Below are 10,000 nucleotides of genomic sequence, written 5' to 3'. Positions count from 1 at the left end.
CTCCCTCTCTTTCTCTCTCTCTCTTTCTCTCTCTCTTTCTCCCTCTCTTTCTTTCTATTTCACACATAAACATGCAGAGAGAGGGGGGGTGTTTGAGTGTGTGTGTGTGTGTGTGTGTGTGTGTGTGTGTGTGTCTGTGTGTGTCTATGTGTGTGTGTGTGTGTGTGTGTGTGTGTGTGTGTGTGTGTGTCTATGTGTGTGTGTGCGTGTGTGTGTGTGTGAGTGAGTGATGAGAAAAACAGACATTAGCTCATGGCATAAATACTGAAGCAGTTTGCTTTCTTCTTTAGTAAATGCCACACACACGCACATACACACACACACACACACAACACCCTTCAGCTTCTGAGCCTAAATATTTGATCAGACTCTGATGCTCCCAACATCATCTCCTGCTGAGCTCCTCCAGTGGACAGTGGTCAGCAGGCCGTCCTGCATAGCCCCACTGTCCTGCATAGCCCCACTGTCCTGCATAGCCCCACTGTCCTGCATAGCCCCACCGTGGTCAGTAGGCCGTCCTGCATACCCCCACTCATAACGCAGCTCACCACCTCTGAGCCTCTGAGAAGTCATTTATCAGCAGCTTTAAACAGCAGCTGTTTGTGTGTTTTTTTCTAAAGCAAAGCACAAAGAGCTTGATGACCTGTTTTGTGTTTGACAGTACATTGTGCTTGTGTTACTCCCCTACCACCCCTGCCTACACACACACACACACACACACACACACACACACACACACACACACACACGCACACACACACACACACAAACACTCATAATATATCACACTGATCTTTTAGCTGTCGTAATGTGCACCATGTAACGTAAAGTTTGTCCAAAAAGACCTCTGTAAAAGTGTCACAATAAGCCCAGATCAGGAAGTAGAGGGAGAGCAGGCCCTTGAGCGGCGTTCTCTGGAAGTGTGGCAGATTCTGGGCTGTATTTTGCACCCTGGCGCATGGCGTAAAACTTGTTTCCCCCCCGCGCAAAGTTTAATTCCTTATTTTGCACGTTTATTTTTTAAACAATGCGCCCAGGGGTGTGGCAATTAACAACTTAGGGAGTGGCTTAGCGCATTGTCTAAAAATCGCTATTTTACACCTGGTCAGAAGTCTATGGCGAGTTGTTTATATGTTATTTTAACTCTTTCCCGACAGCCCATAGAGAAATCAGTACGTACGTACTGATGACGGAAATTAATAAAAGTATAATTTTTCTTCACTGAAACCCTGCGAAAACGTCTTTGTATGTCAATGAGTGTCTAAGCCAATCAAATAAATGGGTTTTCCTTGGATATGTGTTGAATTTTTGCTATTGGCTAGATTTTATATTTTGTGATTGGTTGTCAAGCACCGATCACGATATTTCAACATGGCGAGTAATGACAATCGACCGAGGTTCAGTGGTAGTAATGACATACTTTTCATCTGTTTTTAAAAGTACATACGCCCATGTTGTCTAGTGATATGAAACTGTGTGGTGTGGGAGGTATCTGAATCTGTTGGGTCATTTTCAGCAACACTGACTCTGTTGGGTCATTTTCAGCAACACTGACTCTGTTGGGTCATTTTAACTGTTCATCTGTTTTAACAGTCTAAACTGTGTTAACATGATTATTACACATTGACCAAAAAAAACATGATTATTAACCAAAATAATATGTATGAGATGAAATTGTAAGTTATTTTTTGATATAAATGTGATATTGCAACTAATTTTGATAATAAAACTATATAATGGTTATTTAGGCTCGTCTGTATACATAATTTCAAAATTAGTTATTTAAAGTTCCTTTCACCCAATTGCTACCAAACTTGGTATTTATTTAGCCAACAGGTACATGCAACTTTCTGCTATTTCACTTTTTTATAACATGCTGTGTTGAAGCTGTAGAGCTTCACAAACTCAAAACATGTGCCCGGAATATGCTAATTTTATGCAAATGTATGCTAATTAGCATATATAAATAATACATAATTGTCACGTCAAAGATATATTTGTGTAGCCTAACTATCTGGCTTCAAGATAAAATGGCTGGTTTCTTTGAGATATGCTTAGGTTACCCACAGCAGAATGAAATATCAAAGGAGTCATTTTTGGCCTATTTTGTCGGGAACGAGTTTAGAGAGCATTGTCAGCAGTCATACTGGCGGGTGCACAACGCACCATCCTTCTATCATCCATGAACGCACACCAGCGCACGTCCATGCAAAACATTACAAATTGCACGATTGCAATGGGAAACATAATTAGAAATAAAGATATTACGAAATACTGTACATCTCATGATGAGTAGTTATTCACCATCATTTGCAAATTGGTAATGACGGTAAAAAGTGATTAGGGGAGAGGCGAGAGACACGTATGGAGCACAGCTGAAGACGCACTGTCACGAGATATAAGCAACTCCTCTCCTCTGCAGGATAAATGTTGTTTTATTGAGTCATTTGAACAATATTAGGGTAAGTGTTGCTTTTTCCAGCCTATGTTTTCTATGGTAACCCATTGTCAGTCAATAGTGAAAGTAACTTACTGCATATAACTGTCTTGTCGTTGACTGACACCATGGTGAAGTTAGTTTCACTTTGCCAATGAGTTCAAATAATAGAGGAGTGCAAATGCGTGAAGGCTGTGCTAGGTTTTAGTAAAGCATGGTTTAGTGGAATGACTATTCCATACAGTCTCGCAAGCAGCCTCCTTCAAATGCGCCGTTGAATGTCAAAATACCGATGCATTTATTTGACATATCGCGCTTTGCGCCGTTAAAGGGAATGACAGATGTCATTCTCATTGGTTTAAATGATGTTACAGTAAGCCCCAAACACACCCATATGACTGATTAAAAAAACCTAGGAACACCTTGTTGCGCCATGCGCAAAATAACGAAACCCCTCCCAATGTGGACTGGACATCCTACTAAATTTGAATACGCTTTTGACGAGTGGCGATGCGCTTTTGACTGTCATGATAGGGCCCTCTCTCTAGTCCTGCATCTGCCTTAGCCTGTGGGGAGAGACTCTACCTGCCTTAGCCTGTGGGGAGAGACTCTACCTGCCTTAGCCTGGTGGAAGACTCTACCTGCCTTAGCCTGTGAGGAGAGACTCTACCTGCCTTAGCCTATGGGGAGAGACTCTATCCTCCTCATCAGACAGCCCAACCCCTACTGTCTTCCTGCGTGGAGCTCCATTGAAGTGCAAAGCCTTCTCTGAAGTGACTGCGTTGCTAGCTGTCCTACGGAATGGGAACATGCTGTCTTGTCTTTATTCCTACTCTGTTGATCTTATCTGAGGCCAGCGTAGCAGAGGAACGCCACTATATACCTTTAGTGACATTACATCTTCTAATGTAGTGAAAGAACGCCACTATATACCTTTAGTGACATTACATCTTCTAATGTAGATGTAAACGGCAGAAAGCCAGGCTGTGATGCATCTCTTTTAGCAGAGGAAGTGACACTGTGATGCACAGATACCTTTGTTATTACAGCCATAGCACACAAATCAATGCACCAGTGCTTACAGGCGTCTGGAGCAGTGGGGATATATTCTCAAATAAAGATTTTCCATTTTTTATTTCACCCGCGTACAGCAATATTATGGGTAAGGAGGCATTCCAAAAACAGCATCTAACTTGGCTCAGGCAAAAGATTTTGAAAATTACATATAAATTGTAAACCTATTCAACCTTGAAAGCAACATCAAAGTGCTTTATTTCTGCTTTGATATACCTTTATACAATGTCTGTCTTTTTGTGTGCCTGACAGACCAAAGAGAATATTGAAAATGAATATCTGCTCTAATGGATCACTGTTTTTGGACATTAATGTTACGACTTTATGATTTATAATGCAAAGATCAGATGTTCAGCTTAATGAGCCCTTTTTAATGGGGTAGGGATGGGGTGGACAACATATGCAACGTTAAAATTTGCATTTAAGGAGCGAACATTTCCATTTTTATTCATTAATTAGTCTGAAAATTAAGCCGTTATGATACCACAGGTGAAGATGTTAAGTATTAACCTATTAGGGACATCATAATAAAAGAGCTTAAATGTTAAGATATCAGAAAATTAATTAATTTAATTTAATGTTAAATGTTAAAATATGATATAATCACAGGAACTGGTATAAAATATGGAACCTATAATGTAATCAGAGAAAAATATACTCAATACTAACACATCATTAAATAATAAGAAAAGATGTTATGACGTGTAAGGTTATGACAAGTGTGTGTGACTCTGTGGCCCTCTGAAGAATATAGTATTTATTTCTCTCTCTCTCTCTCTCTCTCTCTCTCTCTCTCTCTCTCTCTCTCTCTCTCTCTCTCTCTCTCTCTCTCTCTCCTCTCTCTCTCTCTCTCTCTCTCTCTCTCTCTCTCTATATATATATATATATATATCTACACACACACACACACACACTCAAATAGAGGTTAATTTATCTATCATATTCATTCCAAATCAATCATCTTAGGAGCTTAAACAGCAGAGCAGAAAACACACACACACACACACACACCGAATGCACACACACACACACACACACACACACTGAATGCACACACACACACACACACACACACACACACACACACACACACACACACACACACACACACACACACCAAATGCAGACACACACCAAATGCACACACACACACACACATTCCATTCCATTCCATTCCATTCCATTTGGCTGACGCTTTTTTAGCCAAAGCGACTAACAACATGGTAAACAGTTTAAGTTTTAGAGCAATTCTCAACAATTTTAGGACAATTTAAAAACATTAGAGTACAGTAAGAATAAGTGCATCAGTGAGTGCTGTTTTTAACAGTTACTTGTCAGTTTAAGACGGCTGGTGAGTGCTAGGATCAGTAAGACTTGTTGTAAGTGTTGCTATGAGAGGAGATGTTCTCTAAAGAGCTGGGTCTTCAGGAGTTTTTTGAAAATGGAGAAGGATGTCCCTGCCCTTGTAGGAACTGGCAGTGTGTTCCACCAACGAGGAACAACAGATGAGAAAAGTTTGGATTGGCTTGAGCGTACCGGTGGTAGAGCTAGACGTCGTTTGTCTGAGGAGCGCAGCGGTCTGGAGGTAGCGTATGTCTGTATGAGTCAAGTAGGTGGGAGCAGAACCTGAGACTACTTTGTAGGCAAGCATTAGAGACATACAGTACACACACACACACACACACACACACACACCGAATGCACACACACACACCGAATGCACACACACCCACACACACACCAAATGCACACACACACCCAATGCACACACACACACACACACACACACACACACAATATGCACACACACACACACCGAATGCACACACACCCACACACACACCGAATGCACACACACACACACACACACACATACACACACACACACACACACACACCAAATGCACACACACACCGAATGCACACACACATACACACCGAATGCACACACACACCAAATGCATATGCAGTATTGTTAGAGGCACACACACACCGAACGCACATGCAATATCGTCAGAGGCAAACACACACCGAACGCACACACACAAACACACATCGAACACACACACACATCGAACGCACACACACACACCAAATGCATACACACACATCGAATACACATGCAGTATCGTCAGAGACACACACACGCACCGAATGCACACACACACACCAAATGCACATGCAGTATCGTCAGAGACACACACACGCACCGAATGCACACACACACACCAAATGCACATGCAGTATCATCAGAGGCACACACACGCCAAAAGCACATGCAGTATCATCAGAGACACACACACACACACACACACCGAATGCACATACACATCGAATGCACATGGGGTATCCTCAGAGGCTGCCGTGAACACAGCTTCAGACCTAGTTGGACTCAGAACCCTAAGCTGGCCTGCATTTGGTCCTGAATTGGCCTGCATCTGGCCCAGAACCAGCCCGGATCTGGCATCAGACGCCAGTTTGAATATTGCTGTAGAATAGTGCGCCTCCTAGTGGTGGTGGTGGAGACTGCTCTAATAGGCAGCTGTGGAGAGGAGACAGAAAGTGAGAAAATGAGGGAAAAAATCCAAAAGAAAAGTGCTGTTTATTTCCCCTTGAGTGCAGTCATATGATCCCTACACACACACACACACACACACACACACACACACACACACACACACGCACACACACACTCACACACACACTCTCACACACACCTCTTATCTCCTAGATCAGACTCTCAGTCTCCGTCAGCCTTTTCTAGCGATCCCCTGCGCACCTGCAAATGCCGGGAACATTGAAAGGTGAAATCTGAGGCAGCACGGGAGATCTCTTGAAGCACGCAGAACACAGACAGGCTTTTAGCACCGGTACGATCCCTCCCAGAACCGCGTCTCAGCGGGGAACACTCCTCCAAACGTTCTGTAATGGGGAGAGGATGCTGGCTCTGACACGTGTGCCGTGCGCCTCGGTACACACACGCGCTTCTGTAACCAGCTGTGCAGCTCTCCGCCGGGTTCCACCGGGTCCAGACAGATGAGACGGAACAACAACATATGTCTTGTCATCGCCACGGAGACGGGAGGCTGTTTTTCTCTCTCTCTACTGCTGCCCCCCCCCCCCCCCCCCCCATTTTGAAGTCCCAACATTTTGGCTTTTTTGGATTTTCTTTGCACCTGGAATACTTCACGAGAGAGAGAGAGAGAGAGAGAGAGAGAGAGAGAGAGAGAGAGAGAGAGACAGAGAGAGAGACAGACAGGAAGAGAGCCACACTCATAAATAATGACAAACTAGCATCTTGCAAATGAATTATCCATTAGTGGGGCTGTTTAGCTTAATTTATTTACAAAGTGCTTTCCCTGTAAACAGCACGTAGCATCCAGTAGTGTTGCTCAGTCACTTCAGGACACTGGATCATAGCAGACTGGGGAGAGTGATGCTCTGAGCGCGGCTCTCAGATCCCCATCTTGCCCAGGAGGGAAGAGTGGTGCTTGGCCATCCCAGATGCATCTGCCATCTGCCTTTAAAGAACGCTCGCTCCCCGTACACAGCGCTCGCTCCCCGCAAACTCCCCACGCACGATTACACAAGTGTTTTGGTCTGTGTGGTGCCGTCTTTCTCTCTCTCTCTCTCTCTGTCTGTCGGCATCTTAACTCTCGGAGGCCGTGGGGGCAGAGATTGTGGAAAACAGCCGCCCCTCCCAGTCAGCAATCTAGAGGGAGTCCATGAAAAAGAAAGAAATGAAAGATGCAGAAAAAAAGGGAGAAAAGAAAGAAAGTTAAATTGTCTGTTAACTGCATGTGTACGCACACACACACACACACACACACACACACACACACACACACACATAAACGCACACACACACACACATACATGTCTGTTAACTGCATGTGTACGCCCAGCTGTAGAACAGTGGCAGAACCCACCTATGGGAGACTGCTGGGCCTCACACACACACACACACACACACACACACACACACACACACACACATGCCAAGCACACACCACCGGGCCTTGTGTTGTCTCTGTGTGCATCAGGCAAGATGATTGCTGTCTCCACGGTAGCTCAGCGGTGCCTGGGGCTTTATTTAAACCGTGGCAGCAGGAGGCAGCCCAGGAGACTGGTGTGTGTGTGTGTGTGTGTGTGTGTGTGTGTGTGTGTGTGTGTGTTTGTATGTGTGTGGTTGTGTGTGTGTGTGTGGTTGTGTGTGTGTGTGTGGTTGTGTGTGTGTGTGTGTGTGTGTGTGCAGATGGGGTGTGGGGGGGGGGGGGGTCCCCAACCCATTTGTACACAACTACACCCACTTTAAGAGAAAACTTTTTGGAGCGCAATGTGCAAAGTTGGAGAGGGTTTCTGAGGTAGCTCTCTTTATTCTCAATCTACTTACTCTTCACTTTTTTCCTTTCTTTTCTTCAGCTCCCAAATCATTATCCCATTCAGAGAGGCCTCTAATAGCCTTAATTGTCTTTGCTTGTCATCGCTCTCTGATGGCCTATTCTGCGCGCACAATGCATGCGTTTTCTCCCTGGAGCAGATAGCTTTTCAGCGAGGGGAGGAGAATCACTGGCATATTGATTGCGTCTGTCTGCTGCTGTAAAGCCACATTTAGACACACACACACACACACACACACACACACAAGCACACATTCAGACTCTTAAATCACCCTTCTCCCACCTCACCCCCCACCCCCATCATCTCCCATTCATGGAGTTCAAATCACGTATACAAGAGAGGAAAGCCATACCTTACAGTATGGTCATGTACCTATGTACCAGTAAACACAATGTGGTCACAAGTTCACACGGTCTGAACAGGTCGGCCCGGAGTAAGTGAACTGTCAGTTCGATGCTAGAGGGATGGCCAAACCTCTGTTATAGAATGCCATTTAGCAGAGCTGCTCACAGAGTAAAGGCCCATTCACACCAAGAACAATAACGATAACGATAACTATTAATACATTTTGTTCTTGTTAATATGAATGACGACGTTCACACATAAACTATAACGATAACGACATGAAGAACGATATCGTTGGGGATCACTTTCAGAGCGATTTTCAGAACGATAAAAAGCTAATAGGCAATCAGAACCCATCAAATTTTAACCGTCACATTCATTAACATAAGGAGAGACTTTGTTTATCGTTGTTCAGTGTGAACACTTTTATCGTTATGGTTATAGTTATCGTTATCGTTATCGTTCTTGGTGTGAATAGGCCTTAAGTCCTACCACAGATGTGTTCCAACCGTTCACTGAAACAGCTGATTATACCTGCCACAACTCTACAACCAGGTAGATCCGCTAATCAGTTAAATCACCTGTGTGAAGTGACCAGGTAAAACCAATGCAACGTCAGACCAACGCCATGTCAGACCAATGTCAAACTTTTGCCTTCTGAAGCCAGAGACTCCCCCTTTTAGCGAGTACCACTCTTTGAACATGCATAACATTAACCTCAAAATATTATTATTATTATTATTATTATTATTATTATTATAACATTAACTATGCTATGTTAGCTATGTTATTAATCAGTAAATCAACAATATAGTTGGTGCACAACAACTACCAATCAATACAAAGGTTGGTAACACTTTACGGTAAGGGTACATGAATTATCATGAATTCATTCATGATTTATGCATTACTTCATTCCTTTATATCTTATGAATCATCAGGAATCATAGTCTTTCATTTCTGATCTCATGCATTAGCACATCAACTAAAGCATTAGGTACAGTGGGTACGTCATTATGATTTATGATTTCTTCAGCATGATCATCATGATTACATGAATTTAAGCTTAATTGCTCATGAGTTCATCATGTCTGTGGCCCCTCAACTAAAGTGGTGGATAATTACATTTGTTCAGAGAACTGCAAAATTGTGTTCAAATCAGAATTTGAGCAGTGCTGACCACATTTTTGGCAGAAAGAGAAATAATCATGATCATGATTGGTTGGAAATTTTGAACCATACTGTAGCTTTTACAGCTGTCTGGTGAAAGTCCATCAGAGGTGAGCAACTCATAGCAGCCAACTGGAATGACCCTGTGCTGTGTCTAGACCTCGTTTGGGCTGGCTGTGGTCTGTCACGTCAGAAAGACATTACGGTTTTGCCGGACCATTCATCTCGATCCATTCAGATCGCACAGAGAACGCCAATTGAGTCGGAAAAAAAGGGCAGATTTCAAGTTCATAAACTTTGAAGACTCCTATTAGCAACACAGCCATTTCAAATGAGTGTGTCATTAGCGATGACATTAGTGTTCTTTAGTGTGTGTGAACGCAAAGGCAAGTTGGCCCATTACGTCAGGGCCGAGGGAACATTACGGAGAAAACTAAAGAGAGCTGAAACATGGAGCGCACAAACCCACAGCTCCTTGGGGTTCACTTTGAGAGCACAGAGAGATTTAATTGGCGGATTTTGTGTCCTTGTGAACAAAGTGTGTGTGTGTGATTTGTGTACTTGTGCGCAGAG

The 10,000-nt window shown here is 43.5% G+C and overlaps 1 protein-coding gene across 1 annotated transcript in view; it reads left to right on the top strand.

The window, feature by feature from the left end:
- grid1b (glutamate receptor, ionotropic, delta 1b) overlaps window positions 1-10,000 on the top strand; it is a 402,913-nt gene that overhangs the window by 330,461 nt on the left and 62,452 nt on the right. The window lies entirely within an intron of this gene.

Source organism: Alosa sapidissima, chromosome 3, assembly GCF_018492685.1.
Source record: "Alosa sapidissima isolate fAloSap1 chromosome 3, fAloSap1.pri, whole genome shotgun sequence".
NCBI classification, from domain to species: Eukaryota; Metazoa; Chordata; class Actinopteri; order Clupeiformes; family Clupeidae; genus Alosa; species Alosa sapidissima.
The sequence above is the reverse complement of the archived record's forward strand: the minus strand, read 5'-3'. Positions and strand labels throughout refer to the sequence as shown.